The sequence below is a fragment of the Hippopotamus amphibius genome, chromosome 12, assembly GCF_030028045.1.
Source record: "Hippopotamus amphibius kiboko isolate mHipAmp2 chromosome 12, mHipAmp2.hap2, whole genome shotgun sequence".
NCBI lineage: Eukaryota > Metazoa > Chordata > Mammalia > Artiodactyla > Hippopotamidae > Hippopotamus > Hippopotamus amphibius.
Window position 1 is genome coordinate 59,988,678 of NC_080197.1, and position 18,075 is coordinate 60,006,752.

General features: G+C 37.4%; 1 protein-coding gene across 19 annotated transcripts in view; it reads left to right on the forward strand.

The window, feature by feature from the left end:
- The window catches only part of SOX5 (SRY-box transcription factor 5), a 952,888-nt gene that overhangs the window by 14,705 nt on the left and 920,108 nt on the right, over positions 1-18,075 (forward strand). The window contains exon 1 of one of the 19 annotated variants that reach the window (XM_057701094.1): positions 11,939-12,050. The exons of the other annotated variants lie outside the window; for them this stretch is intronic. The gene's annotated coding sequence lies outside the window, so the exon portion shown is untranslated. Of the gene's footprint in view, positions 1-11,938; positions 12,051-18,075 lie in introns of those variants that run through there. 19 annotated transcript variants of the gene reach the window in all.

Sequence of the window (18,075 nt, forward strand, 5' to 3'; positions counted from 1 at the left end):
TTAGATCAGATTGCCCCTTTCTTAAACAGTCATGGTGCCTTAATACTACACACAGATGGGACCCAGACCCTTAAGTCTGTTTTTTAAGGGCCTTACCATCTTCTCCAAGCCTTTTACCTTTTCGGGCTCACATTTGAAACCATCCTTTTGAGAACAGTTTGCTTCAGATCTGGATTCAAGCTGAGCACAGTTTCCCAGATGACTCTCAAACTGTCTGTGACATGTGAGCCTTGTCAGCTCCTCTCAGAATGCTCATGCCAGGGGCCTTCCACGGGCATCGCACCAAAAGCCACTGCTCGCATCTGAACCCTGTCTGACTCAGGGAATTCTTCCAGAGTTGCTTTTCCATCTGCTTCAAACCTCCTCATCATTTAACTTTGGTTGCAATCCACTTGACTCTGCATTTCACCTTTCTCTTTTGGTTTTGTCCCTTCATTCATTCGGTGATCAACAAATATTTGTTGAGTACCTGCTATGATCCAGACACCACGTTAACTGCTAAAGAGTCTGTGTTGTGTGTAACAGGCACACACCTTGTATGCAAGGATTTAAATTCTATTAGGGCAAATAAACTTTAATCAAATAATCACCTGCATTTGTGATTGCAAATCATGGAACTATATTTCACAGAAGTATATACAGCATAGAGGAGACGTATCTAATATTTGGCAGGACAGTCAGGGGAGGCTGCCATGAGGAAGTCACATTTGAAGGATGGTTAATGAGGTAAAGAGGACACAAGAAACAAACTTTTGAGATGTAGGGAGCTGCATGTGCAAAGGTTCCAAAGAGAGAGGGAGAAGGGTGTATTCTTGGTATTAGAAGGCCAGCATGGCTAGAGCAGAGTGACTGGGAAGCGGACGTGGATGGGGCTGTAAAGGTGAGTCTTCATGGTAAGGGTGATAAGAAACCCGTTGAATACTTTTCAGCAAGAGACTGATAAAGTTTGTGGCTGGAGCACGTAGACCAAATTTAAGAAAGGAAGGAATGGATTCACTAAGCTCGTAAGGAAGCTATTGCAGTCATTCACGCAAGGGATAGATGGTGGCTTGGATTTTGGACTTTAGCAGTCGTGTTCGAGATGGAGACAGAGGCAAGGTTTCACAAGCAAACTTGGAGAGGAAATTGTCCAGTTTCAGGTGCTTTGTGACTGTCTTCCCCATCCCCCCTCCACCAGCCAAATGGAATATTCTATCTGGTAATTACCCATTGTTTCCATGTTTCATAGGTTTAGACAAGAGATGCATAAGTCCATACACCTCCCTGGGACTCTGCTGGCTGGATCTCTACCTGCTTTAGCCCTTGAGTGTTCAAGCAGAGACTTCTGACACAAAACTTATAGTGCCTCCTGCCTCCTGTCTATACATATGCATTTGCTTTCACATGTCTATGCTTTCTTTTTGTATATATCAACCCTTCATATCGATTCCCTGAAAACCTACCCATCCCTTATTTTCCAAATTAAATTTTGCTTTTCCACAGCATCCTCATAGTATATACTGACCGAAGATCTCTCCCTCTGATCTTATGATATTTACATCTATAACCACTTTCAAGGCTTTAACTATATATTGTACCATATTATAAGCATGTTGTGAATATGTCTTATCCTTTGAGAGAGATTGTGAGTTTGCTTAGGGATGTGGATGCTGTAGTTCAATATGATACTCCTATTTTGGATCATCATTTACATCTTTAGCACGGCAGTCTGCTTAATCTCTCTCAGTGTGTGATCCCTCATCTGCAGAATGGGGATAATTACATGTACTTCATAAAGCAGTTGTGTGGAATTAATGAGAGATTGAGTACAAAGTCTATAAAACAATCCTTGGCCATAATGAGCTCCACCATGTGATGACATTTTATGGTTATAAATGTTATTCTTTGAAATCAGAAACCTGTATCTTATTATTACTTTTGGCTACATGGAGCTCAAAAAAATTATTGAGTTCAGATTTGAATTTAAATTGATCGTTTCTGCAAGGGATACAAATATAAGTAAATCTTGGTTCTTGTCTGCACAAACCTCTATTTGATAGGGAAACTAGTAACATAAATTGGTAATTATACATCAGTGTGATAGGTATAGTGATAGAATATTTTGAGAGCATAGAAGAGAGGTTGGGGAAGGTTTTCTAAGGGAATTGATGTATGAGCTGAGTATTTTATCAGTCACTTAAATACATATGAAAATAATGTGCGTACATTGTATAAAACTCAAAGCTACATAACAAAGTAGCATTCCTGTCTTAAGGACGATCATACTGCTCCATTCCTGTTACTTCCAACTCTGTATTTCTAAATAAAATGTTTACTTCTTATTTTTCAAAAATGTTAGTTATTGATTGACCTCCTACTATTTGGCTGTTACTCTGCTTTTCCCCTACCCCTGCTTCCTAAAACCACACATATTCCTTTTCCCATTGTCCCAGTATGCTTTCATCTCCCCCACTTTTTAGGGTTAAGTCAGTTTGTAAACACAGTTATGAAGAGTTCCCTAGCAGTCCAGTGGTTAGCACTCGGCGTTTTCACTGCGGGGGCCTGGGTTCGATCCCTGGTCAGGGAGCTAAGATCCTGCAAGCTGCAAGGCCAAGGGAACAAAACAAACAAACAAGAAAACACACAGTTACTTTGACTCTGTAAAATGTTGTTTATCACTAAGAATATTATGTATTGATTACTTTTACTTTTTATACAACTTTTTTGGTTTTCCTGGAGTTAATACTGGCTTATGTTCAAACCTACAAGTTTTACTAGAAGTGGTCAGTGCTTACTGGAATTTCTGAGTCAGGCTTAAAAAGGAGGGGTGGCATATCCAGGGTGGCATAGCCTTGGGGGCAGTCAGCTGTGGTTGGAAGGACCATTTTATCACTGACATACTTTAGAATTCGTCTTAGAATTAGATAGTAAAAAGCCTGTTGACTTTTAGTCATTTATATTGTGCTCCTTGAAATTTCTGCAGACATTGCACCCCCTTAGTACCTCTATTTGGGCACACTGCTTCTGTCAACCTGAGCTTGGAAAAGCTCTGAGTTCAGCTAAGAAAGGCAGAGGGTGGTGCTTTGAGAAGGGAGGAGGGTATTCCAAGCAGACAGGACAAAGTGAGTAAAAAAGCAAGAAGGTAAGAAATAGCATGGCATGTTTGTGAAATTACAGACAGTTTGGTGTTGATAGAACATAAAGAACTTGATGGGAACCAGCTGAGACGAGGCTGTGATGTTGGCAGTGGTCAGATCAAGGTGATCTTTTTATCATAGACCCAAATACCCCCAGTTCTGTCTTGTGGGCCATGGGGAGCCTTATGGTGTTCAGTAACATGGTCTGCTTTGCTTCTGAATGAACTCATGACACATGAGCCAGAAAATGGAAAGCTGCCTCCTTAAGTCAGCAGTTAAAATGCGTGTTTGGCGACATGTTAGTCCTTTAGGGGTACCCTAGCAGTAAAATTTGTAAAGCACACAATCCTGTAGAATGTGTGCATGCATGCACATACACATTCATAACTTATGTACATGTATTGTACTTGAGCTAATATTCAGGGCACAGTAAACACTGAGAGCAAGGTTCAGTTTAAATGATAGTCGAAGTAACAGTGGTAGCACATCAGAGTTCCCTGGAGACCAACTCTGTCCTGTGGATTTGCATGAATTGGGTTTATTGGGAGGGTTCTTGGGAACAACACCTGCGAGGGGCTTCGAGAAGCAGGATGGGCTTAAGGAGAAGTTGACTATGATGCACTTGAGGCTTTGGCTAACCTATGAGGAGCTCTGGAACTGGATGGCTCCTTGGAGATGTCCTGAACTGAGGCAGGGGGGCCAGGCCTTTGCAACCATACATTGGCTGGATGTGGACCATCCCTGGGGAGCAGGGGAACTTTGGATGAGGGCAGTTCTAGAGAAGGGCCTTAGATGTGAGTCTTCAGCAGCTGACACTCTTGGCAGCTGGGAAATGAGTGCTGCTAGGTAGCACACTACAGTATTCACTAAACACAACTTTCCCGAGACTCTCTATTTTTTTTGAATTCTCATAGATTTTTCTTGAAATATGGCTGACAAAGAGCTAGCAGTGGGTCTAAGAGATAAAGTTCTGCCATTTTCCCATGTTCACTTGTATTTGCATTATTAGTGTTACTTTGAAAGTCCCTAGATATTTTTTGTTTTGTAGGACATATTTTAAAACCGCCTGTCTGCTTTATGAGGGTTAATTTATCTAAAAATTAGACATTGTAGTCTGTAAGCCACAATGTGTGACAAAATGGTAAAACAAAAGAGAGAGAATGGCATTAATGTTAAGTTCTTCCACTTGTGAAGTGAAAGCCCCCGTGGCATCTATTAATAGTTAGATGAAGAAAAGAAACATGTGGATCATCTTGAACTTCCAGCTTTGGAGAAAATGTCTTTATGGAATGAAACCAAGGGAACATTTTAATTGGAGTTAGGACAGCTGATTGGATGTAGATGTATGGTGGTGGAGATGGTGTCTTTGTGTATTGATAAAGCAGGAGGAATTCTTGCCAAGTATGTGGACAAGAGCGTAGGCCTAGGTTTTTCAGGTTCCCAGATGGGCATCTAAGTCAGTGCTCTCCTAACTTTTCTTGATCATGTGTATACACCATCAATAAAAAAAGAAAATATTACTTTACTAGTAGTAAACACACAAAAATAGAAATTAAAAGTCCTGAGATAAAGAGGGACTAAATGATACCTATAGAATAAGAAATGTAAATAAAAGTTGTAATATTTTCTTTTAGGTTGCCAATGGATTATTTTTTTTTTGAACCCACCTTGAAGACTTTTTGAGCCAGTTTTCTGGAGCATAAGTGATATACTTAATAGGGGAGAAAGTGTGCTGGGGACAAAGATTGACAATGTTATGAGTTTGATGTATGTAACTATTTAAATGTGATAGTATGAACTACAGGTATTAGAAAATAAATAAGGGTTTAGAACACAGTTGTGGTACTTTAAGATATTTTAAAAATCATGAAGGGAGTGTGTGTACGTGTGTGTGTGTACCTACGTGTGTGTGTTTGTGTGTTTGCGCTAGCCAGGGTCATAATGACTTCGCATTTCCTCCCGTTTAGGAATCCGTCATAATTAACTAAAAGGTTGGGGCCACACTGACACCATTACTGCTCTGTATATCTGGCTCTGATTTACGAGCCATATCCGGCCTAATATGCCAGAATGCTTTTGAATGTTCTCTCCCTGCTTATTTTTACTTGGACTCATAAATTTATAAATCAGTTACATGCAAGAATTAAAAGATACGTTTATTTGTGTCTCTCAGCGGTAGAGAACCTGAAAAGACAAAACCTTTCATAAATGTAGTAAGTTCCTTCATACCCTTTTGGAATTTTAAATGTTTATAAGCATTTTTATATCAAAACTCAGGCTGACTTTAAAGAATTATTCCACATTCATCTTGTGCCGGAACTTTAGATAGCTTGGATTCCTAATTAACATCTTTTATTTTGTTAATAAAAGTTCACTTAAGTTGTGTTTTCATTTTTATATTTAACAGTGTCTGCTCACAAATGTTGGTTGCTTTCTTGGAAGGAAGGGGATAAATACATTTCAGGTAGCATTATTATTACTTTTCATTACAGATTAAATTAAACGGTAGCCAGATTTGGAACCAGTATATAGAAATCTTAATAAGGATATGGTAATCATGGTTGGATTGCTAAGTAAACCTAATCATATAATCTTAAATGTAGTTCATAAGTTAAAAGGCAGAAACCTCATTATGCTAGTGAATGCTATTTTTAAAAATATTCAAGAATTAAGCTTCCTTTTTTTTATGTACATACAAATGATCTTTCCATTACTGAGTAAAGGACGTATACTGTCTCTCAAAAAAATACTGTGTCTTGACATCTTCAGATGATTCCATCCATATTGGTTCTTATTCTCTTTATAACCATTTACATATTGATCTTAAGAGCAATTTAAAATATACAGTGTTGTATTTGACTGTGGTTAACTATTATTCATTCATTTAAAGTATGTTTATTGTGAGTCTGTTCTTTGTCATATATGACAAATGTTGAGTAATGGAGTTACCATGGTAGGGTAAAAGAGATTTGGCCCCTGCCCTTATGGAGTTTCCAATCTAGTGAGAAAGGTGGAGGTTAATCAGCTAATCATGCTGGAGAGACATTCTCTTCTCCAGTGTAATTATGACTGGTAACTGGATTGTTAATAAAAAAAAATTGCTATAGCATAGACTCTTAGAGAAGTACATCATCCTTAAATATTTTAGGATTTGAAGCAATGTTTAGTCAATTTGTTTATTGTTGCCATTGTTTATCAATATTTATCAATTTGCAGTTAATTGATGTATAGTTGAGGCTTTTAAGGATGTGTCTCTTGAGTGACACTTCTTGTCATCTTCTTGGGTAAGTCACACCCAAAATATATGTTCTATGGTTTTTACTTTTGATTTGCTAAAAATGACAGGAGAGCTTTAAGGCATTTGGCAAGCAATCTAAGTGTGGAAATTTGTCTAGTTTTTTTAATTTTAATTTTTTGTCTAGTTTTTTAAAATTTTTATATTTTTATTTTAATTTAATTTTATTTTCTGAAACTACTTGACACCTAATTTAGTGGTCTTTAAAACAATTTACCTTTATTCTTTAAAGAAGCATTCAATCTAGTGTCACTAAACATCCTTTTTGCCCTCATATCCTGTTATGTAATATTTAATGAATTTACTCAATTACAGTAACAAATAGAAATGATATAAAGAGACTTGGGATCAAGCAGATAAGTAAAGCAGTTAGAGTGGGAGTGTACAGTGTGCTACAGTAGTAGCCTTTTTTGCCTTTAGGGTGCAGTGGCTAATAGTATGTTTCACAGAGAGAGTGAAGCACATCACTTACTCTGGTGACTTGGTGAATGTAGGTTGGCTATGAGAGTTGTACTCTAGCGATGAGTGCTATGGAGTGTGTTGTGAAGGAGGAGTACAGGGAGCTATAAGGAGATATTATAGGGTAGCCTGATTTATTCTAGAAGTCACAGCAGGCTTTCAGGAGGATAAGACATTTGGGCTGGAATATGAAGAGAAGTAAGCTGTGGTTGAGTGCGAGTAAAGAACAGTTTGTGCAAAGCTCTGAAGTGGATTAAAGGTTGGGATATTGAAGAACCAAAGGAGACCAGAGTGACTGGGGCACAGAAAAGAAGGGCAAAAGTCATAAAGAATGAGGCTGGAGGAGGAGGCAGGAGTCCTGTCATGTAGGGTGTTGTAGATGCTGCTGAGGTTCTAGGTTTTTATCAAAAAAGCAATGGCAAGTAATGAAAGGATTCAGATTTGCATTTTAAAAAGATCATTCTGGCTGTTGTTTGGAAAATGGAATGAATGGGGCATCAGCTATGTAGTGATTAGAGTAGTCTAAATAAGAAATGTTGTCCTTGGTTCCAAAAGTATTCATTCTTCCATTTTTCAGGGCCTTATCCTGCTACAAGTCTAAACTGGTCCTTGAAATACTTGAGGAAAAGCAGAACCTAAATTCATCATAGGTATAAATCTTTTCAATACCCAGAAAGACCTGGAATGGTATTTTCACTTTGCTTACCATTTTCTCCTTTTATATTTGTATTTATATTCATGATTTCAGCACATCATGTTTTCAAGACAGTAGGAAAAAAAGGAAAAGTCATTCTTTTAAGCTTGTACCGTGCTATTGATTTCCTTTGAAAGGACAACAAGTGTGTTTATTTTATCACTGTGGGTCTAAAAATTAACCATGAAACATCATTCTCTACTTCTAAACTATGTGTAACAAAGAAATGCTTTATTGCAACTTCATCAATAATTCAAATGCAACTTAAAAGAAAATAGGGCAGCATAAGGAAAAAAAAGCATACTTGTTCCATAATTGAGTTGATTAAATAGTATTGAGTCCCATTGTCATATTCATATTGATGAAACAACTTTTATAACTACCAAGAGTCTAATAAGAAATAAGACCTCAGAATTATGAGACAATGTCAGAGACATTTCTGTTTTTTTTCTATTATAAAATATACATAGTGAAAGCAAGCTTTTACTTGTGTGTGATAATGAAGGAACAGCTTTTGAAAGGTGCTCTTATTGGGATTTTAGTAGTTTTCAAGGCTGTGCAGTAATAGCCCAAGCTATTTTGGAACTGTGCATACATTAGTGTTCTGGTGCAGCATGATACGCTAATGTGTGAGGAAGTATACGATCGCACCTTGTTTAAATTTGCAGTTTTTGTGCGTAATCTCACAGTGAGCTCCTCAGGTTTTGACTGCATAGGGGAGAAAAAAGTTTATAGAAGCCTACAGATTGGGGTTGGATGTAAATATCTGACTATGAAAGTAAGAATTTTAAAAAATGGTACTTTTTTGAAAGATCAAAAAAGTTCAGTTTATACTGTATATAATATTTTGCAAATCAACCTATGGTTAGTTTCGCCCAGTGGAAGCTTCAGAATGAGCATAAATAACCTTTCAAATGAAGATGTATATCTGCTCTGTTTTATATTTGCAGAGTGTGAGTGAAAAGTACAGAGTCTGATTTTTAAAGACAACGATCACATTATAATTTATGCATTCATATTAATGTTGTTTTTCAAAATTGTCACCCAGAGAAGCCAAACCCTGATTCCATTGATGCCCTTGTTCAAAACATTTTGGAAAACTTCCTCTCAGAATTGTCTTTTGAATCATTTGCAAGCCTGACTAAAACATCCATCTCATTACTTTCTATTCGCATTTTATACCAAGATTCATCATGCTTTTTTTTTATTCACCAGAGTTGGCTATAAATGTCTCTCTGAAATGATGAAAATGGCTAAAACTGACTTTCAAATTATGAAATTTGTCACCATTGAGGGTATTTAGAAATGTGTATGCATGTGTGTGGTACAGACTTAGAAAGCAGTTTCAAAAGGAGGTAGAAATACTGTGAGTAATGGCTGAGCTTTAGAGTGAGTGAGTGGTTTTCTAAGGTAACCACTGAGAAGGGAAAAGTAGATTTGGATGACATGATATGTTTGTTTAAAAACCAGTCACATTACTTTTTAATGACACTGTGTATTGATTTTTACAATGTATACAAAGAAAAATGCAAATGTGCCTTTTGGAATGCAAGGCCAAAATATCTTACACAATTAGTAGCATATTTTATTAGTAAGACAATTAAAGGATTAAGCAACTACAGGGCTAATCCTGTGTTGGCAGATTCTTCAGATAATGGTCTTTACGTGGGAATGTCTCTGTATAGTTTTATTTTATTTAAATACTGTTATTTACTGTCTGATCTAGAAGTATGTGTGTTTCCATTAGCATCTTATGTAATTCATACTTATTTTCTTGTAATTTGAAGATACTAGTTGGTAGCATTTGAAATTTTTACTTCAGTTCACCTATTCCTATAAGTAATTGACCTGATTTTCAGAACTATTAGTGCTTGTTTTCTTAACCATCAGTAAAAAGACCAAAGTAGTCACATGTGCTTGAAATGTAAAATAATTGGGTTGACTTCTAAATATTTTCTTAGTTTAAAAGAAATCTGTGGTCATTCAGTACAATGCATACACTGTTTATGTGTTAAATGATTTATGGATAAACTGAAAATGAATTAATAATGTACATATCCAGAACGTTCACCATGCACCTCCAGTTTGAACATCTTTAGTGTGTTCTTTCTCAAATGGGTAGGAAATGAAAGAAGTGATTGTCAGAGAGGCTCAGGCGAGTAGTTTTTATTTTCTGAGTGTTAGAATTGGTATTGGTGCTCTCTAATGGAAGGAGAGCAAACAATTCAACTACAGTTTTGCCATGGTCGGTTTTTGTGACCCTGTAAGATAAGTGAAGGTTAGAGGCCCGAAGAGCTCAGAGAGTTGAGGACTCTGAGGCAGGGGATGGCGAATTACAGCCTCTGGGCAGGACTCTTGTTGGGTGAATAAAGTTGTATTGGAACACAGCCATGCTCATCCGTTAACATATTATCCATGACTACTTTCAAGCTGTAAGAGCAGAGCTGAATAGTTGTGGCAGATGACATACAGCCCATAACACTAAAATATTTACCATGTGGTCCTTTAAGAAAAAAATTGCTGGACCTGTAAGGTAAAGGACCACTAGTTGTACCTGACATCCCATCTCTATGAAAAATCCAAAGCATTTAGAAAGCCTCTTTGGAAATTAGAGGCAGCATACACAGCATATTTAGAAAGAAGACTATGATCCATTTGTCAGGAGATATAAAAAGATTCAAGGTATAAGGGGAGCTCAAAGCAAGAGTGGGCCCTGTTGCAGGTCTGGGCTGCAATCAGTGCAAACTGTTCTGGCCCTGGGGCCTTAGACTAGGCAGAAGACCCAGATGTAGTTTCCAACTTCCGGCTTTGGGCATTAACCATGGGGATCAAATGTCATTGTAGCTCTTTGAAAATTTGACTATGAAGACCTGGCATACACTTCTACACCACTTTTCAGTATAGTTTACACACCCTTTGGAGATAATAAAGACTTCTTGTTGAACATGGTATGTGATTTGTGTATGTTGATTTGTGTTATAGTGATTCTTTTATCCTGGTTGGCTATGTTCACATTTCTTTTTCTCTGGTTTTGTGGTACTAAATGGGCTTTCTTTTCCTGAATGCCTTTATCCTTGACTCTTCTAAAAATTTTAAAGCACAGAGTTTATGCAGGAATTGTTCCAGACAAAAAGCTACGTGCTTCATATTAAACACCTTAGTTTGTATTAATGAAATTGGGTGCTGTTTCGTTCCTTTTCCCAACAGGGGGAACAGTTTTGGGGACTAAATCAGTCTTAACATGTGCTGCACCTTTAGTTCTTTGGTAACTTTATTTTGCCTATTAACTGTCATGGATTTTTGACAACAAATGTCATTTTTGGAATTCCATTGAAGGAAAGTATTACATTGTGATAATGTTCATTTGCAATGTAATTATTCATTGAGATTTTCTAAAATCTGTAATAGGTTAGAAAATAAAATCCCAGCAGCTTTTTTGTTCCCCATTAAGAAAAGTAGATTCAGAAAGCTTATCTTATAAATGTATCATGGTACTGCTTACCAAAAGTTAGGAGTTTTATTCTTGTAGGAGTTAGGCTATTAAGTAATGTTTAAATAATCCTGATAAACATTTCTCCATGACTGAATTTTGAGTGAAAAACTTTCTTTCCTAAAAGGTTCTAAGTGAGAAAAAAAAAAAAAAGCCTGTCCTCTGACTGTGTGTAGCGTGTGTGTGTGTGTGTGTGTGTGTGTGTACGTATTTAGATCCATCTTAATACCAGCTAATGCCAACATCTGGCAGAGAGATGGAGACCTGGGAATTTGTTGCTTGAAACCCTGGGACAAAGTGTTCTGCTCTGACCAGCAAACATAGCTGTGGACTTGAACTGGAATCTTCAGGGGCAGAAACGTCTTAAGTGTCTGGAAAATTGGCCTGTTGAGTCACCATGAAGGCACTAAAACAAAACTAATTTTAAGCAGGTCAAAGTTCAGTGATTCCCTCTGGAATTCAAACTTTTTAAAAGAGTCTCATGTTTAAGTGAAAAGGGTCAAAGTTGATGCACTGTTACAATGTTTTGAATGCTTTCCCTTAAGAACAGCCACCCAAGCTGGGATTAGCATGAGGAACTGCAAGGCTGGCACTTCAGCGTCTGGGTTAAAAATATTTTAAAGCAGTAAATGCAGTCAGTACAGAGAGATCCCTGGGAGCCTTTCTGTTCAAAAATGTGTGAGCTCAGGGCAGCGACTGCAATGTAATTTAGGACAGTGTATGCTTCATAGCTTTGGAGAATATTGCTTCCTGCTAATGTTCCATCGGAGGATGGTAGGGTAGTAGTAATTTTAGAAGGTGGTATTCCTGCTTGTCTTACATCAAAAACTTCAGAATACATAAAAAGGACACAGCAACTGAACAAGAAATGTAACTATGGAAAAGTACCAATGAATCTAAATTTGAACTGAACAGATACAAAATCAGCACGGGTGTAGGAATATTTTTAAGGCGAAGCTACCGCGAAAGCGACTTCCCAGGGAATGAACTGCACAGGTATGTATGGTGTGTGACAAATAGCCTGCAGAAACTTTCAAGAAAGTGCGTTGTCAACAGTGAGGTCCTTTAACTGTGACCAGATAAAATGCTGTTGAATATTTGAATTGAGGAATTATTTTAGAACATGGAAACAGAGATTTAATTTCAGTAGCTGGCATTCAGATGAGATCTAGATATCCCGAGGATGCCCAGAAATTATAGCTACTCAGAATTCCTTGAATGAGATTGTACTGGGATCGTATGGTGGCCTTACCCTGAAGTGTGTGATTCCAGCACTTTTGATGTTAAAAGGTTATACACTACAGCTTAATGCGATTGACTAGGAATTTTCTGTCTGAAGATCTTGTTGTTGACTAGGATGAGACCTAAACAACATTCTTAGGCATTAAAAAGAGCCTATCATTTTATGAGCTGTGTCTAGGAAAGGGGAGAGGAACATTTACTCTGCCTTCAAATTTAGAGACTCAGCTAAAAACTGCAGCTATGAAATCTGGCTGGTATCCATAGTCTTCTCAACTTCCTATAAAACTTCGGCTGCTCGTATTAGCTGTTTTCTCTTTCCGTGACACCAGTTGCAGAATAATTCTGTTACTCTTCACGATAAACCTATGATACTCACTTTGAAGAAGCTTTACTTATTTAGTTATTTGTTCAGTAAATACCAGTTATTCCAATGTGAGGAATTACATTTTGCGTTGTTTACTGTGTCTCGAGAGAGATGAACTCAGTCATGTCTGTTTATTTTAATGAGATAAGCCAGTCTCACGTGATAATTTTTACCAAAACACAGAATAAAAATGCACAAGGAAGAAGGAAAAGCCAAGTTATTGTATGACATGATGACCCTCTCCTGTACAGTTTTTAATTGGAAACTGACCTGAGTTGGGCTGAAAGATAAGAAGATGTCATGCATGTTCTTTGTGTTTCCTTCACTAATATAGGTTGAGAGAAAGTGGTCTTTGATTTGGGTCCTGGAATTCAGTTCTGTTTATAATCATTCACATTACAAATGCTGCTTATCTTACTGTAGTGATGCAGAAAGAAGAATAAGAGAGAACCAAACGTTACAAAGGTTAAATTAGGAAAAGTAAAATGATAAATGTTTTCAAGAATTGGTGCTAGGAGTAAAATGCAAGAGTAGTTTTAGAGTAAGTTCTTAGATTTCTCCGAATCTTAATTGTGGACCAGCAATTTAAATTTTTGAGCAGGGAATTTCCAAAACAAAATTTATTTACCCTCAAAACTATATGAAGAAATAGAGAAACCGCAGTATATTCAATATTCTAATGTATTATTTTAACAGGACTAGTTAACAGTTTTGCCACAAATGACCTATAAAAGAAATAGTTGTTGCTCTGAACTTTTGCCCCTCTACATGTCTTCACAAGGAGAACTTTTGAAGAGAAGCGTCTTAAATCCGTCTGATGGTAAAATATCGTGATCCACTCTGCTTTCCCTACATCTCCAGGCTCTGTCAGCTGTTAAACTTGTGCTGGCCGACTGCTGGCTCGACACGCTGTGCTGATGCTTTTGTTTAACTGGCCTTGCACTTAGCTTCCCCACTTAAACTAGCTATCAGAATCCTCTGGGTCAACCAGATAGTTTGCCTTTTCACAAGCTCACCTGAACCATCTTCTGAGGTCGGGTCTATGATTTCATGACAAATCGTCACCTCAGTGGGGAGCTACAGAGCTCACCTCTATCTTCCAAGGGTTAACAGTAACCTATAATAATAATTTGGTGACACAAAATGCTTCTTTTTATGCATTACCTATTTCCAGAGGCCTAATTTAGGTTTGTATCAAAATGGATATCACAAGCAGTACAGCTCCCTGCTGAGAAGCAAAGTGCTACTGAGAGACTTCTGTTATTCTTTTGGTGGCATCTGGGAGGGGTGCAGAAACGCTGGGGCGGGAGAAGCAATTGTCAGTCGTTTATAGTGTCGCCAGTACAAGCCGTGGTGGAGAATGGTTTTCAGAGGCAGCATAGCTTGATGGAATTGTTATATCAGGAACTGAACTTTGTTCTGTTGCACTTGATAGGAGGCAAATTTCAGAACAAGGAAAACAGCAGAAGTGGTTATAGCAGATATCTTATTTTTCTGTATGATTTTCATACTTCATGCTCTAGCAACAGTGACAGCGCTTACCCAGGTGTAAATACAAACAATAATGCAGTGCCAAGAAAGTTTTAAACTTTAAGGCTCCACTGAAAGTCTTAATACCTCATCACAGACTTTCTGGCTGTGCTAGAGTCAGTCCAATCGGAAAAACAGAGCTGATGTCAGCGTGTCCCATCTTTAACCTTGTACCCTATTTTTAAATCACCCAGTACCTACCCCAAACATGCGAGGCTCCTCCATTGTCCTAGTTCTTCAAGCAAAAGAAATTTATCATAATTTTTCTTACTTAACTATACCCAGGGGTATTTGTACTTTAAATAGAAACTTATGAAGGGCTGTTTTTCATAAATGTTTAGAGTTAGAATTTCTGACTGTGCTGGTAGTGAGAGATGGAAAAATATGGCTACGTTATTTCACAGAAGAGGTCTTTCAGGAGTCCTCAGTTCACACCATATAGGCAAAATTACCATTATAGTGAAGCCATGAGCTGATTTCTGCCCAAATAAGGGATAGTAAACGACCTGTGTTTCAGAATTCAGCAATGGAGGTATTGGTGCATTTCCATGCTTTAGGCTTTGTGGCAGCTTTCAGCTGCGGCCCTTGCCTTGACTGTACCCGGTTGTCGTACCTGGAAAAGGGATGGGAAAATGGCAGGGAGCTGGGCAAATTGTCAAGAACTCCATCCCAGAACTTTAAACTCTGGCTCCCACTGCAACGTTTTGCTCTCATGTTTTCTGAACGTGCAGGGTTTTTCTTGGCCTGCTGCTTCCCCAAGTGGCCAGCCCTCGCCTCTTCTCTGCACTCTACCCTGGGGATGTGTTCTCAGAATGCCCGTTTCCCACCCGCCCCTGGGAGCACCACCAAGGAGCAGCTGTCCTCGCTTTCCCACTCCCACTCTGAGGAGAGGCTGGGGTGCACGGGCTTCTGTCACATACTTAATTTGTGCATCTCAAGTACAGCTTGCTCAGCTCTGCATTTTGGCTCAGTGATCACACTGATCATGTTCGTATAGGTGTTCATCTCGAGGTATACTCGTGTAGGGAGAATCCATGTGGTTTCTTTTTGCAGGGACTCAGTTTTTAAGAGTATTTAATGGCTACTGAAAAAAACATTAATTTTTTTAATGTGCTGCAGGAACATAGTCATGGCATTCTTTTTGATTCTTTAAAAAGCGGTGTTAAAAACTAGATGTTTAAGGCATTTCTACCATAAAGACTGCTTTCAGACACATTATGTCTGTTTCCGTATTTAATGGCCCATAATTCATTTTGTAAACGTTACTCTTTCAAAGCAGGGAGACTTTCTACCACCATGGTCTAAGAGTTTGGTCACTTCTCTTAGGGATTGCTCAGATCTTCCTGGTAATAGCAGCTCCCTGAAGAAAACCAGAGAAAAGAAATAACATCAAACCTTCAACTGCAGCTTTTGTCCCATTTAAATTGCAATGGATAATTTTGAAAAACTGTTAAGTGGGGTGATGATGTAAAATGGACTTTTCGCTCTCTTCTCAAAGTTTCTTCCCATTTTTGTGCTTATTTCAAAACCTTTACCTAGAATGAGAGTGTATTCATGTAGTTTAATGTCCTTTGTTTTCATGGTGTTTTTTTATAATGATCGGTGGGTAGCAATGTGCCAGGGCTTTGGGATCCGAGCCTCCTTTGGACCCCATAGGATGTCAATGGACTCATTAGGATTTAGCCAAGTTTTATGCATTATTCATAATATACATTCACAGCGTGTACACTAACGACCGTCTCCTGTGTCTGCTTAGTTAGAAGCATTTGCATGCTGTATTATGGAACCATAATATAGAATGCATTTAGCCACATTTTCTGTATTATCCTTAATACATATTGTCATCATATTCTGTCATGGGGTATGTGGTGAATGTGTTTAAACAATAGCGTGCACTTGTGCATTATGATTCCATAAAAACAAATGTATAATGAAAGTCTTGATGGAAGTAATTATTGCATATGTGCAATAATAGTTTCTAAAAAAGCCTTCATATTATTTCTAGTTTGCTTTTATTGTTTGATGGTCTAGTTATTTGTTTTATGTTGTTTTATGCCTGCTGGATGGATGTCCTGAAAATTTTAATTTTGAAAACAACATACCTTCTTTATCTGTCTCCTATCTTTCCTCATTAGTTTCCCTACATGAGTATTTAAAAATATAATATTTAAAAGAGATTCGATGATTAGGAAAAGCATGTTTCCTAGCTACCAATTAAAGATCTGTAGGGTATTTGTTATAAAGAGCCTGTGTTCCAAGTAGCGACAAGAACTGTTACGTATGTGAGAAATTAATGTCACATTATTAACGTCAAATTATCTTCCATATCCAGGATAGAGACGTTCTGGGTTCTAAAGTTGACGTGACTCTCATTTGTTTAAGGAATTGGCACTTTTATCTTTTTATTTTGGACAGCTGGCTTACAAAATGGAAGATGACCACTGCTTAATTGAACTAGGGTATCAGAGTCATTGTTTTTTTTTTTTTTTAAATATTAATTTGGATGAAAAAGAAAGAAATCCAGAAATACACCTATGTGTCCCAGGTGTGAAGAAAACAAATTATTTAGAACTCTAAATGATAATTTGTTGAAAAGTTATGCTGTGATGGAAATTTTAGGTACAGAATATGGTAAAGGATTCTTGAAATTATGTCTTTTCTTTTGCAAGGGTTACTGGTGATTTTTCAATAGTTTGAAGTCATCTTGTTTTAGTTAGTGACTAGTAAACTCATTTTAGAATGTTCACTTTGAGAACCCTGCAGTTCATTTAGTGTCCTCCAAATCTAGTGCTTTTACACATGACCACTTCTTATTTCATTATGAAACCGTTTATTGGAACAGATTTGGAGTTAGAAGCATATGAAAGATGGTAGCCTTAGTTTGAAGGGCCATTAGTCTTTTTATTGATAATGATACTTTTATTAGTAATCTGTTTACTTTGCAATCAGTCTTGTGAATTTATCTATTCTGCTAGACTTTATTGATGAATTTGTTTCAGATAAATGCTCTCACTGAGAATGTGAAGTAGACCCACTTGATAATATTGTAAACCATCCTTCTCTTGTCTTCTCTCTTCAGCAGTTTTGATATTCTGCATCCAGAGAAAGTGGCCCTTTCAGTAGTGTCCATATTCTTTGGAAATCTGAAGGGAAATATAGACCTGATGCAAAATCTTGATTAATAATATCTTTTCTGCTTAGCCCAATCTATTTATCCTCTGTTTCTTCATTGGCTTTCACATAGTTGTTTCAGTCATGTCTGCGTGTTGAGAAAGCGATAGATTCAAATCTCCTGGTTTTAGATATAGTTCCAAATGTGAAGAGTTGAATTTCCAAGTTAGCAGAGCTCAGAATAGGACAGAGAAGTATCTGGTACTCATCAAAACCTAGATAATTTTGTTGTCTGGTATAATATGAATTTGTCAGAGAAAGAGAATGGATTGAGTATTAGAGAAGCAGACAAAAGAGGATACACCTTCTTTTGGGGGAGGATAGGATCTCACTGGCTCCTGTTTTAACAAGCCATATTCTTTCTACTTTGATTTGATATTTCCTCCCAGTGAGCTTATTTAACAAAGTTGGTTGCTTTCTCCAACTTTTATTGTCCGTTTAAATAGTTGGTTTGCACAAAAAAATCCTCATGTTAATTTTGGTTATTTTTTTCAACTTTTTAGAAGAGCCACTGATCCTCAACATATATGTCTGGAAGAAATGGAATACCTAAAAATATTTCATTTATACCTTTACTTATTAAGATACATCTATAAATCAGATGGCTAGAAACTAATTCGATTTTTTAAAGTAAAACTTTTTATATAATGGAGTGTTGAATCTAATTCAGTGTAGTCACTTTCAAGGCTGTGTATACCTCTTTCAGTGATTCTG